Below are 14,296 nucleotides of genomic sequence, written 5' to 3' on the forward strand. Positions count from 1 at the left end.
TGAAGGGAGGGGAGACACCTTCCTTGGCTGAGCTGAAAGCTGAGAAATCAATGGCTGTACCTGCTATAGCTACAGGAATGTGGCCTTGGGGTGTGACGAGCTCCTCCTCTCCCTCCTCTCCCTCCCCAACCATCTGGTTTGCCTGAGACTCAGGAGCTTCCTAGGACTCAGGATTTACAGTGCTAGCACCAGGAATGTTCCAGACAAATCCAGGCAAACTGGTCACCTTGTGTCCCCAGGCTCTGCAATCTCTGTTTCTCATCTCCAATCCTGGCCACTCACTGTTCTCTGAGCAGAGGCTCATTCCCATGCCTGAGCCAAGTTGTTCCCACACCTGAGCCACGCTTCCTACCCACTTTTACCTACTGAGTCTGCTCTGCCTCCAGGTCCCACCATTCTCCCTCCAAGAAGCCACCCACTCCTCCAAATGGATGGCTTCCACCTGAACTGTCCTCAAAGTATGTCCCATGTTCCTCCCTGTGCTGCAGCCAGCTGCGCCTGCCTTTAGCTTTCCACGGGCCTCAGGACAACTCGAAGACTGGGTCTGTACCTGCCTCCCCTGTCCCCCTAGCATTGGGCACACATCCTGGCTTGGCCTGAGTGGGACACCCTACCAACACTCTATGAAAAGACCCAGGATGCACGGTGGGGTCTCTGTGACATCTAGACTCCAGGAGGAGAGCCAGCAAGAACAGGGTGGCCGAAGGAAAGGCTGGCCCTAAATGATATATTCATCCCTCTCTTAATCCCAACAACCCTATGGGGAAGTTAAAGTTATTATTATTACCACTATTTTACAAGGAAAACTAGAGTTCAACTAAGTTAGTTAACCTGCCCAAATTCAAAGCTAGTAGCAGTGGTGCCTAAATTTGAGCCCAGTTCTTCCTTATTCCAGTGACATGCTCTTAACCACTATGATATGTTGATGAACTTTATAGAAACGCTTTCTGGGACAAGGCAAGGGCATGAGTAAATAAAAAGCGGGGAGGAGCGGCAGGATGAATTTAAGGATGTAAACTGACACCAGTTAGGTATGAATTGAGCAGGTGTGTGGGCTGCATTATTTAACATAAAAGATCAATAGCTCATTTTTTGTAGTCACTCTGTGAAGAAGTAGCTTCTAATGCATCCCCTTCAACCACCGTTCAAGAGAGTGGGAAAGGAGGGATGCAGAGGCAAATGACAAGGAGGGTGGGCAGGGCAGGCCGCTGCTGAGAAAAGTCAGTGTAAGACCTGACCAAAGACACAGGCATGCGGTGGCTCACACCTGTAATGCCAGCACTTTGGGAGGTTGAGGCAGGCGGATTGCTTGAGCCCAGAAGTTCGAGACCAGCCTGGGCAACATGGCAAAACTCCATCGCTACCAAAAATATAAAAATTAGCCGGGTGTGGTGGTACACACCTATAGTCCCAGCTATTCAGGAGGCTGAGGTGGGAGGATCACCTGAGCCCTGAGGGGTCGAGGCTGCAGTGACCCGAGATCATGCCACAGCACTCCAGCCTGGGCGACAGAGTAAGACTCTGTCTCAAAAGGAGAGGAAAGAAAGAGAAAGGGAATGGAGGAAGGGAGGGAGGAAAGAAAGAAAAGAAAGAAAAAAGGAAAGGAATGGAAAGGAAAGGAAAATGAAAGAAAGAAAAGAAAAAAGAAAAGAAAAGAAATGAAAAGAGAAAAGGAAATAACTGACCCAAAATGACAGCAAGATGTTTTTGGAAGGTCTGCATAGGATTTCATAGTTACCCAAACCTCTGCATCCTCCCTGCCATCCCAACTCCCAACTGTTCCCAGGGGCCTACCTACCAGAGTGTCTTAAAGCCCTCCAGCCTAGCTGGCTCTGGGTTAAGCCTCTGCCTCCAGAAGGCTCATGGGGAAAGGACATGGGGTACAGGGTGGGTGTCAAGGCCTTTGCCTACAGCCCTGAGGCTGCACACACAGCAGCAGAGCTGGGGCCTGGAGGCAGAGCTGGGGCAGTGGGCGTCTGAAGCAGGAGTAGGGCCAGCCAGTGGCTAGAGAGCCTGGGGATCTCTTTGCAATTCTCCACCTCCCTGGGAGGGGGGCCAGAGGCAGATCAGAGTCCAAAGGTCAGATGGACACTTTGACTTCAGTGAGTCAACAGGGGAAGGGAGATTCCCTGGGGCCAGTTCCCACCCCAAGCTCAAATGAGTGTGAGGTTTCCTGCTTCCTCTTCAACCCCAACTCCTAGGCACCTGAGCTGGGGGCCCATGGTGTAGCAGATGGTGGCGGGCAGGAAGCCATTGAAGCTGGAGCTCATGGAGGACATGTAGGCGCCCATGGAGGGGAAGACCAGCCAATCACCTACGTCCAGCTCAGGCAGCCGCCCATCCTCCAAGAAGAGCCTGTCAAAGGCATCGCACATGGGACATAGAGGGTGCAGGGGAAGAGGGGCGGCTCTGAGCAGAACTCCTGTGTGACATAGGAAAGGGGGTCAGAAAAGACAGCAGGCTGGGCTATCCCACCCCCTTATCTGGAAGGCACTCAAAGACCCGGAAGGACACTCCCAGGGGCACACGGGTGTATACTGGCTGGGACCCATCCTCCATGGCCCCTGCCCAGCCTGGCCAGGTCTGATGTGCCTACAAGTAAGGGCTCAGATTCCTCCTCTGCAAGTGGGGCTGTTGTCTTCAATAATTGCTATAAGGCAGCAGTTGAAAACTCAATTACCTAGAGGTCAAGCAGGTAACACAAATGAGTGAAATGGGCCAGGTAAGTCTTACAACAAACTGGAAAGTCAATGTCTGTCCAAAGGGGAAAGCCACTGCTGGAAGTCCCGTTCCAGCAGATCACAGTGCCTGACATGCTAGACTAATTTGTTGAATTATTTGTTGCCTTGTTGTTCTGCAGGCCATGTATCATCAGATCTCTCAAATGTTTGAGAGGAGCTAAGAAAATCCAGGCTTTTATGAAATATGTCTAGGTTTTTTAATATGGGCAACTAAAATTGAAAACTATTGTGGGAACCAAACACAGGGTCTCCTACTGGTTCCTCCACATCCAGAACTCACTCCTTCCGATGAGAAGAGAGGCAAATACACACACGAAGACACACACCCAGAAACACTTCACACACGTACACACTCGCACATGCATGCAGACACATGTCATATACATGACCAAATGTGTGCACACACCAAGACGTTCACTGTCTGGGAGAAACAGTCAAGATATTTACAAAGCAGTGTGGCCCGGACACCAACCCATCACATTAGGAGACAACTGCTGTAGAGCTGGAGGAAGATCCTGTTGGCCCTACAGGGTCAGGTATTGAAGCTTTGTTGCCAGATCATGGGAGGGACTGAGCAGCAAGGGTGTCGGCAGGGAGGCCCCTGGTGGACTCGGGGGAATAGCTCTTTAACCACTAGGGAGAAGGAATGGCTCTTAAGCCACCAGGGAGAAGAACTTCAATATTTTGGAAAACAGCCCACGCCTTTGTGTTCTGGTGATCGCCCCTTTGCCTGAGGAGGCCCACATATCCAGCTGCTGCACATGCTTTGATCTGTGAGCACACATCATGTACGTGTCCACGTGTGCTCTAAGCAGCAGGCCAGGACCTGCCTCTGGGGTCCAGCACAGCCACTGTTCCCAGTGGGGGAGGCACAAGGCACCTCAAGGTAAGGGAATAGACTTGGGGCTGGAGTGGCCCCCTTACCTTCACCACGATGGAAACCCTTGGGACAGGCTCTCGGTGGCAGAGGCGGAAGGAGCCATAGTGGCCATCGTTGAGATAATACATCAGCTTCTGGCTGCCTCCTGGGGAATACTCAGTCACTACTCTGACCCCCAGCTCCTGGGACAGAGCTCAACCCTCTGCCCTTCCTCTCCTCCAGGGCCTGGGGACACCTGGACAATGGCCTCCCCACCCAGTGCCATCCTGGCCCACCCACCGGGCTCCAGCACAGCCCTCTTGGCACTGATGTTGACAACGGCCGTGCAGACAGACTCCACATAGAAGCAGCCAGGCTCTGCGATGACCTTGACACCACGCTCCTCAGGGAGGTCCTGGGCCAGGGCAGCACTGATCACTCTCACCAACCGGAATGGGGTGGAGGGACAGCAGGAAGAGGTTAACTCATCCAGCACATGTTGATGTGCCAGCACCTGTGCCAACGCCTTACCTGCATCAGTCCTTTCATCCCCGAGGCACCCTGCAGGGTAGGCATTAGAATTATCCCTGTTTACCAAAGAGGAAACAGAAGTTGAGAGACAGGAGGTCACTTGTGTGGGGTTGCTGGCCACCAGGCTCCCTGAGAAGTCCAAAGGTGCAGCAATTTAATCTGATGCACCGTAAGAAGGCGAGTGTCTTGTGGACCCGGGGAATGTAAACTCCCAACTGTAACTGTAACTGTATTGGTGATGCTAACAAGAATTCTACATTCTACAGGAAAACATATACATATACAGACACACAGACACACAGAGAGGCACAGCCCCCAGACACCTTGCTGCAGCTGCAGTAGACACCCTGTGCCACCTCCCCTCAGCCTACCTGAGCTCATCTGCCCGTGCAAAATGATTTCCAGCCTCCAGCGCCTGCCTCCCTTTGCTTCTCATTCTGTGGGCTTTCTCCAGCACCCTCGGAAACTAGCTGGAATGTGAGGAAATTAACACCCCCAGACCACAGCCTTCAACCAAAGAGGGACAGGAGTTGGTGAATAAAGGACCAGCCCCATGTCCTCTAGTGGGATGATTCTGAGGTTCTACATTGTCCCCAGGGGGACTGGTGCAGCGGCCCACAGTGGTAACCAGCTCATAGATGAATTTTCTTTTGACTTTTCTCCCTTCTATCTGTCTTTCCTGACTTCCTCATTGGCGCTTCCACAGATCATCTCCAAAAAAACTACTTGTATCCAAGTGTTTGTCTCAGAGTCTGCTTTTGGGGGACATCAAAGCCAAGACATGCACATACACACATACCCACCTGTGCACACAGAGCACAGAGATACACCAGAGAGGCCTAAACACACAGAGGTACATGCATGAACACAGACTCCCCACACACACCCATGCCTGGGCACACATGCGGACCTCCCTGAACACCCCCAGCGCCCGTGCCAGCTCACCTCCTCAAACTTGGGCCTGGAGCCCTTCATTCTGGGGAAGCCCCCTCCAATGTCCAGGCAGCTCATATCATGCCCAGCCCTGTGGCCCATTTCCAACATGCACCGGCAGTCAGCGATAGCTTGTGTGAAGCTCTGGGGGCGTCTGGCAGTTGGAGCCCAGGTGGAAGCTAGCACAGCCAGTGCATGTGACATGGTGAGAGATATGTACTGAAACACATGTTCCAAACCACAAAGCCACACAGACTGTGGATAACCGCAACAGAGACAGAGAGGCACAGTCACACATAAGGCATGAAGCCACTGGGGCCAAATGCAGAAACAAACAGTGGAAACATAACTGATTACACTGGCATAAGTGTGTGCTTTCAGATAGCTGCACACTCAGGCCAACGAGGCACCTACGAAGGGGCACTCACCCTGAGTATTCACACGTACACACACTTAGACACACACTGCCATGGAGCCCATGATCCCAGCACTGCCACATGGGCTGCCCTTCGCCTCATGGACACTTCACAACAAGACCCCAAACCCCAGGGCCTCAGAGCAGGGAGGCCTTGAGTAACCTTCACATCATATCCTGCCCCTTTAGACAGATGGGGTCTCACAGGCCCAGAGAGGGGCCACAGCTTGCCATGGGCCCCAACTGATTACACTTATGCCAGTGTAATCAGTTATATTTCCAGCTGTTTGTTTCTGCATTTGGCCCCAGTGGTTTCGTGCCTTATGTGTGACTGTGTCTCTCTGTCTCTGTCGCAGTTATCCACAGCAAGGGAAGGACCAGAACCCAGGGCTCCTGGAGTCCTCAGGCGTCACTCACCTGGCTCCGACCACAGCCAACCCCAGGTCTCTGGCAGACGTGAGCAGGTGCCCACATGCTTCCAGGCTGGCCCCGAACTTGGTGCTCAGAGGGAAGGTGTTCTGACTGTCCTGGGTCCTCAGCCGGAGGAGAAGTCCGGAGGAGGGACACCGAGGATAGGGAGGAGGGAGAGAGCACTTAGCTAGAGATGGCAAAGGGCCCAGGGCTTCTTATACCACCCCCACCCGGGCCCAGCTGATCCCCACATCTGGGAGGTTTTCCAATGCCACCAATTCCATGTGGCCATCACACCAGCCCAACACACGTGTGTGTACATCTACTTTTCCCCAGGTACACCCAGAGAAGGGAGGGTAGAAAAATGATAGTATTGGTAAGCACCTACTATGTGCCAGACAACATGCCCCCATGTTGTAAATGAAGGAACCGAGTGTTAAAAATGTTAAAAGAGACTTGCCCAGGCGGGGCACGGTGGCTCAAGCCTGTAATTCCAGAACATTTGGAGGCTGAGGCGGGTGGATCACCTGAGGTCAGGAGTTCGAGACCAGCCTGGCCAACATAGTGAAACCCCATCTCTACTAAAAATACAAAAAATTAGCCAGATGTGGTGGCAGGCACCTGTAATCCCAGCTACTCCGGAGGCAGAGGCAGGAGAATCACTTGAACCCAGGAGGTGGAGGTTGTGGTGGGCTGAGATTGCACCACGCACTCCAGCCTGAGCAACAAGAGAAAAACTCTGTCTCAAAAAAAAAGAAACTTGGCTGGGCACGGTGGCTCACACCTGTAATCCCAGTACTTTGGGAGGCCAAGGCAGGCGGATCACAAGGTTAGGAGTTCAAGACTAGCCTGACTAACATGGTGAAGCCCTGTCTCTACTAAATATACAAAAATTAGCCAGGCATGGTGGCACGCGCCAGTAATCCCAGCTACTCAGGAGGCTGAGGCAGGAGAATGGCATGAACACAGGAGGCAGAGGTTGCAGTGAGCCGAGATCGCACCACTGCACTCCAGCCCGGGCAACAGAGAGAGACTCTGTCTCAAAAAAAAAAAAAAAAAAAAAAAAAGGCTTGCCCAATGCATACATCAGGTAAGCAACAATGCCAGGATTTGAACCTGGGCTGTCTCACTCCAAAGGCAGCTGCCAGACCCTCTTAAAATGGCTGGGCCTTGAGGGTCCTCCCCTTCACTTGTCTCAGACCAGCATTTGTCAGGGGTGTGCTGTGTTGGGTGATTCGTTCTTTACTGCTGACCCTCACCTAGCTGCCTGCACCCCTGCTGGTCTCACCTGGCCCTGGGGTGGTGCTGGGCCACCTTGGTGAGCTCCTCCTCGCTGTCGAAGGTCAGGAGCTGCACCCCGTGCTGGGCAGCATACCGGATGTGGGAGGCAGGCTTGCAGGGGTTGGCATAGATGATGCGCGAGGGGGCCACACCCAGGCCCAGCACCTGCTCCAGTTCCACCTGGGGTGGCCAAGAGCCAGGGTTGGGGGCTGCCTCACTGCCCCCACCCCAACTATGTGGGGACAGAAACACTGTGCGTGAGCCAAAGAGGCTGCCCTGATAAAACCCCGGGTTGGGTCTCACCCCCTGCTCCCTCACTTTCAGGCAGGAGCCCTGCATGGGGCTGACGGGGTGCTCATTATGGAGTCCCTGCAGGGCAGGGAAGGGCAGGGCAGGGCTCATAGTCTCAATGTGCCGGGCACTCCAGGTGCTCATAGTCTCAGTTTAGAACCAACCCCCCTCCCATCAATTTCAGCTGCAGAGAGAGGAGATGGCCTGGCTTCCTAGAGGCAGCAGGTGCGCTTAATCCTGCTTAATGGAGGGCTCCTCAGAAAGGGAGGAAGGGCTGGTCCGAAGGCAGTGAGTTATCTCAATTGACTGTTAACAGTCAGTTACAGATGAACTCCTTGTTCTACTCTTCTTCCCCACTTCTCACTACTACACTTGACTAGTCTTAAAAAGAAAGGAAGGAAGGAGAGAGGCTCAGCAAAATACTCCCATCCTGAGTTCTCCCCCTTCCCACCCTTGGGCTTCGGCTCTACCCTTCCTCAACATTGCTGAATCCCTTTCTGCTAAGAACCCCTTGGAATGTTTCACCCCTGGCGTAAGAAAAAAATGCCAACTTTGGATCGGTCATCTCTGTCTCTTACCATATGTTGGCCCATGGGCAAGTGATCTCCCTAAGGCTGTCTCCACCTCTATGAAATGTGGATCCCCTGACTACCTTGCAGAGCCGATGGGAGGATCAAGGAGAATGCATGTTAGGCCCCCTGCAGTGTGCTTAGCATATTTCAAGTGCTGTGCGGGACAGGGGACGCTTATTCATGACCTCAGCAGCAGCAGCATGGGATTCACCCCCTTCCAGCTGGCCTGGCCTAATCCTCGGTGGGCACAGGCTTACCTGGCTGGCGCAGTCAAAGCCGGTGCCCAGGGCGGCCAGGACACGCAGCACCCAAGGGCTACTGTTGCACTTCACTGCATAGAAGGGCGAGACCTGTGGCAGGGCTTGGCAGAAGGCCTGATGGCGGCTGGCCAGTATGTCCAGGTCAGCCAGTATGAAGGGGTCTTACTGGTCCTACGGGGCAGGGAGACAGGGAGGAAAGGCTGAGGGGCTGGATTATCTCACTTAATCCTCATAACAGCTCTATGAAGTAAAGGCTGCTGTTATCCCCATTTTGCAGATGGGGAAGCAAAGGCTCAAAAAGGTGGTCACTGGCTCAAGGTCCTATAGCAAAAGCATGGCAAAGACAGGGTCTGAACCCAGGTCTCCTAAGCCTAGGGAGACCGCCCTTGACACTGTTCCATTCTGCCTTGCCACGGTCCTGGGTAGGAGAGAGGAGCCTGCTGGGCTGGGGCAGCTCCAGGCTATTTGTTCTACAGTCATTCAACAGGGTTATCCAGCACCTACTCTGTGCCAGGCTCTAGTCTGGGTACTGGGGAAAGAGCAGTGAAGAAAACAGATCAAAAATCCTCGTCTTTGTGGAGCTTCCATCCAACTGAGCCACAGAGAAAAAGGCGTGGACTCAGGCAGCATGAGCTGATTAATCAACTATCATGAGCCACACACTGTGCTGGGGGAAGGGATGGAGATACTATATAAATCATTCCCATTGCACAGATGCAGTCACTGAGGTGCAGAGGGCTGGAGTGCCTCACCCAAGTTCTTACTGCTGGACAGCAGCACAGTTGACATTCAATCCCAAAAAGAAATGGCTTCAGGAACACCTGTAGGCCAGGATATTTTTGAGATATCTATTTTTTTCTTCTAATTTTCTCTCTTCTTCTCCCCCTTATTGATGCCAGTGTCTGGCTCTATAATGTCCCTGGGGAGAGATGTGGCCAGGCAGGAGGCAGATGTGGCCAGGCAGGAGGCGGACTTCTTAGGGAAGCTTAGCCCTTGGGAGAAGAGGATGCCAGGGTACAAGAAGAATGTCATGGTGACACCGATAGAAGGCCCTCCCTGACCAGGAAGAGGGTCCCCTGACTGGCGGGGATGGGGTGGTGAAGATGGTAAGAGAGCTGAGACTTTGTGCCCTAAGGGAATCTGAGGGGTGGTAGGATGGAGCCCCTGGAAGCCAGTGGGGAAATGGTAAGTCACCGGGTGAGTATAGAGCAGGCCTTCCCAGCCTTCATGTGCAGGCAAATCCCCCAGGATCCTGTCAACTGTGTGCTCCATGCAGTCGGTCTAGGGTGGACAAAGAGTCTGCACTGCCAACAGGTTCTCCAGTGATGGTGACAATCAGGTCCAGACGAGAATATGCCCAGAGGCAGCACAGCCCTAAAAACCCAGGGAGCCGGGGAAGCCAGGAGGACAAGCAGACAATCATCTTTGTAGACCAAAGCTGGAGGACCCCACAGCTTGGCACTGGGTAAAACCCCCAGTGGTGGAAGCAGGCAGGGCAGGAAGAACAAAAGTCAAGCTTTCCCATTAGCCCCAGCACAAGAGAGCCTTGAGAGAGACGGCCTAATGGCGTTACAGAACGGTGAAACAGAAAGCCTTATTTCTTGCCACTAAGGAAGACCTGAGGCTCACAACTCCCTGTCTCTCACCTCCCTCCATACTCAATCAGAAAGCTCCTGGATCCTCCGCAGGACCATCTGCTGGGCAGATTCTTCTGGCCCCAGGGCGATGAGCTTCTTTGGCCATGGCCTTCCATGGGCTTCCTTCAGGCCCCCGAGGCGGGTGCTCATCCCTGAAACTCCAACTGAGCCCTCTACCGGGCATGGTCCTGGCATCCTGGAAAAGACTTGCTCTCATGACCCAGCCTCCTCCCAGCCCCCAGCTCCCCACTTCCCACAGGCCCTGGGAGCCAGAGCTCCCAAATAAGTTTTTTGTGTGTTTTTGTTTGTTTGTTTTGTTTTTAAGATGGAGTCTTGCTCTGTCGCCCAGGCTGGAGTGCAGTGGCGCAATCTCGGCTCACTGCAACCTCCACCTCCCAGGTTCAAGAAATTCTTCTGCCTCAGCCTCCCTAGTAGCTGGGACTACAGGCACCTGCCACCGCACCTGGCTAGTTTTTGTATTTTTAGTAGGCACAGGGTTTTGCCATGTTGGCCAGGCTGGTCTCCAACTCCTGACCTCAAGTGATCTGCCCACCTTGGCCTCCCAAAATGCTGGGATTACAGGCATGAGCCACTGTGCCCAGCCTGGAGGCCAGTATTCTAAGTGAGGTAACACAGGAGTGGAAAACCCAAAACCGTATGTTCTCACTTACTAGTGGGAGCTAAGCTATGAATATACACAGACAAACAGAGTAATATAATGGATTTCAAAGACTCAGAAGGGGGAGGCTGGAGGGGTGCTAGGGATTAAAAAAAAACTACACGTTAGGTACAATTAACCCTACTCAGATGATGGGTGCACTAAAATCTCAGAATTCACCACTGTATAATTCATCCATGTAACAAAAAACAAAAACAAAACAAAACAAAACAAAAAAACACTTGTACACCAAAAGCTAATTTTTTTTAAAAAAAGCAGCAATATGGAGTCAGCTGTGTTAGATTTCTCTCGGTGTTTTAATTTTGCAAAGGCAGTTTCAGGAGTCAGATCTCCGGTGTTCCTGGGCTTCAGGTAAATCCCTATGGGAAGAGCAGAGTCCAGCCCAGATCTTAAGGGATAGGGGAAGTACTTCCTAGCTGTCCCCTCTAAACCTCGGCCACCCTGGACTGCTCAACCCAAATCTCCCAGCCAGAAAAATGTACCTTCCTAGGTCTGCCCGCAGGACAGGTGCACAGAGAGGAGTCCGACCCCTGTTATAAGCGAATGCCGGCAATGATGAGAAATGGAGGGAACCTAGAAACTTCCCATCCACTCTTTCCACTCTGCAGATGGAAAGCCGTGGGGCCCAGAGATCTCCAGATCATTCAGCAAACCAGGAGTGAAACTGGGAGTAGGACCAAGGCCTCAGACTCCAACAGGGAGCTGTTTCCACCGCCTCAGAGACCAGTTGCTGTCTCCTGGGGTCGTGTCTCTTGCCCTCCACTGCAGATTTAAGCATCTCACTGGAAGTGTCTTCGAATGGAAGTGGGAGCCTGTGTGCGTCACTCAGGGTCTAGTCATCTCCCCACTCTCTCCCCACCCTCCCTCCCCACGTGGACTGCTGAGGTCTCACCTGAGCTCTTCTGGCCCTCCCAGGCTGAAGCCACCACCTTGGGGCAGCCCCACCGCAGGGATCAGCTGTAATCTCCTGCAGGCTTACACCCCACCTCTGTGCTGTGACCCAGAACCTCCTCTGCCTGTTCCAGTGAAGGACAATCAACAGGGAGTGGGCTGCTCTCCAGGTTTTTGTCTGCCAGCCATGCCCAGGGCAGGAGGTGGGGAGGAGGGCAGAGATGACAGGGCTGTGAACCCCAAATATCTGAGACAGATCTCAGTCAATGTAGAAAGTTTATTTTGTCAAGCTTAAGGATGCACCCATCACACAGCCTCAGGAGGTCCTGACATGTGCCTAAGGTGGTCGGGGTACAGCTTGCTTTGATTCATAGGGAGCCAGGAGACATCAATCAATATGTGTAAGATGTACATTGGTTCAGTCTGGCAATGTGGGACAGCTTGAAGGCGGCAGGGGTGCTTCCAGGTCATAAGAGACAAAAGGTTGATAAGCGATGAAAGATTGCATTGAGTCCTTGATCAGCCTTCCACTGAATACACAATTTAATCTGACTCAGTGAATCTGCATTTTTACATAAACAATAGGGCAGAGGAAACAATCAGATATGCATTTGTCTCAGGTGAGCAGAAGGATGACTTTCTGTCTGCACCTCTGAAGATCAGCTATTAGTTTACATTGCCAGGGTGAAATTCAACAGAACTGTTTTAGGATAAAGACCTTGAGGCCCACAACGAATTTTCTTGTGGGCAGTTTGTGAGGGAGGTATGTAGCTATCTTATTTAGGAATAAAATGGGAGGTGGGTTTGCCTGACATAGTTTCCAGCTTGATTTTTCCCTTGGCTTAGTGATTTGGGGATCCTGAGGCTTTATTTTCCTTTCAAAGGGCCCAAGTCTTCTTCTGCCTGGGGCAGCAGAGATAGGGGTCTTTCCCCAGAAACGAACCTGTTCTGAGACCTTGGACCAGCTGTTCTTCCTTTCTCCCGGCCTGCCTCTCGCTCACTGGCCCTCTATGGCCCTTTCTCCTTGGTATAGCAGAGGGCTTAATCCCAAGGGCTCGACATCAGCCTTGTTTACCACTTACCAAGCCTGGTGTGCCACTCGCAATGAATTTGCAACGGGCAAGTTAGTTGACTGCTCTGAACCTCAGTTTTTTCATCTGGAAAATGGGGCCTTAAGGCCAGTTATGAAGATTAAGATATAAAAAGAAAATATATACAAACTTCCTCACTCTCACTGCTGCTGTTTGTGTCTGTGTTTCTATCCATAGGAACTTTCCCTGCCAGATTGTATTGGTCCCTCTGCTTAAAACAGGGACCAAATCTGCATTGCTGGGTCCCCAGTGCCTAGGATAAGACTTGGGCCGGGGCGTGGTGACTCATGCCTGTAATCTCAACACTTCGGGAGGCCAAGGTGGGTGGATAGATTGAGCCCAGTAGTTGGAGACCAGCCTGGGCAACATGGCAAAACCCTGTCTCTACAAAAAAATACAAAAATTAGCTGGCTGTGGTGGCACACGCCTGTGGTCCCAGCTACTTGGGAGACTGAGCAGGAGGATGGCTTGAGCCCAGGAGGTTGGGGCTGCAGTGAGCTGTGATCATGCCACTTCACTCCAGCACTCCAGCCTGGGCAATAGATACCATGTCTCAAAAAAAAAAAAAAAAAAAAAAAAAGGCTTGGCACAGAATTCAGTAAATATTTGTAGGATAAATTAATAAATGGATGTCACAGCTAACACATGAGATCTGGGATTTAGATCAACTCCTATCTGACTTCACACCCTATAGGTATCCTGAACAGAAACATCAATGGGGCAGAATTGAGGGCCCAGAAGCAGAGCTGATAGCAAAAATCGGAACATATCACCAATCACCAAAGAAGGTGAAGGGGACAGAGAAGTGGTGCTGGGACAATAGGTAAACGGTTTGGAAAGTAAAGTCTGTTCGGAACCTCACTTCTCAATAGAATAAAAGTGAAATGGTTTAAAAAGTTAAATAAATAAATATATATATGATCATATGATTCCATTCATATAAAATATCCAGAATATACAAATCCACAGAGACAAAGAGTACATTTGTGGTTGCCTATGACTGGGGAAAGGGGAGAGAGGAATGGGGAGGGCCTGCTAATGGGGACAGGGTTTCCTTTTGCGGTGGTGAAAATATTCTGCAATTAGATAGAGATGATGGCTGCTCAACTTGGCAAACATGCTAAAAACCACTGAATTGTATGCTTTGAAATGTCAAATTTTATGGTATATGAATCATATCTCAACAAAGTTGTTTAAAAAAACAGATTGTGTGCTCGCTTCGGCAGCACATACACTAAAATTGGAACGATACAGAGAAGATTATCATGGCCCCTGCACAGGGATGACACGCAAATTCGTGAAGCGTTCCATATTTTTAATGATCAAGTGGGCTTCATCCCTCGGATGCAAGGCTGGTTCAACATATGCAAATCAATAAAAGTAATCCAGCATATAAACAGAACAAAAGACAAAAACCACATGATTATCTCAATAGATGCAGAAAAGGCCTTTGACAAAATTCAACAGCCTTTCATGCTAAAAACTCTCAATAAATTAGGTATTGATGGGACATATCTCAAAATAATAAGAGCTATTTATGACAAACCCACAGCCAATATCATACTGAATGGGCAAAAACTGGAAGCATTCCCTTTGAAAACTGGCACAAGACAGGGATGCCCTCTCTCACCACTCCTATTCAACATAGTGTTGGAAGTTCTGGCCAGGGCAATCGGGCAGGAGGAAGAAATAAAGGGTATTCAA

At 51.3% G+C, this 14,296-nt stretch overlaps 1 non-coding gene and 1 pseudogene across 1 annotated transcript; one reads left to right on the forward strand and one right to left on the reverse strand.

Moving 5' to 3' along the window:
• Positions 1-781: 781 nt before the first annotated feature.
• Positions 782-11,792, reverse strand: LOC100986634 (antizyme inhibitor 2-like; annotated as a pseudogene).
• A 2,010-nt stretch (positions 11,793-13,802) lies between these two features.
• Positions 13,803-13,909, forward strand: LOC112438261 (U6 spliceosomal RNA). Its single transcript, XR_003026713.2, has one exon. It is a non-coding gene; the product is annotated as a U6 spliceosomal RNA (small nuclear RNA).
• The last annotated feature ends 387 nt before the right edge of the window (positions 13,910-14,296 follow it).

Source organism: Pan paniscus, chromosome 1, assembly GCF_029289425.2.
Source record: "Pan paniscus chromosome 1, NHGRI_mPanPan1-v2.0_pri, whole genome shotgun sequence".
NCBI classification, from domain to species: domain Eukaryota; kingdom Metazoa; phylum Chordata; class Mammalia; order Primates; family Hominidae; genus Pan; species Pan paniscus.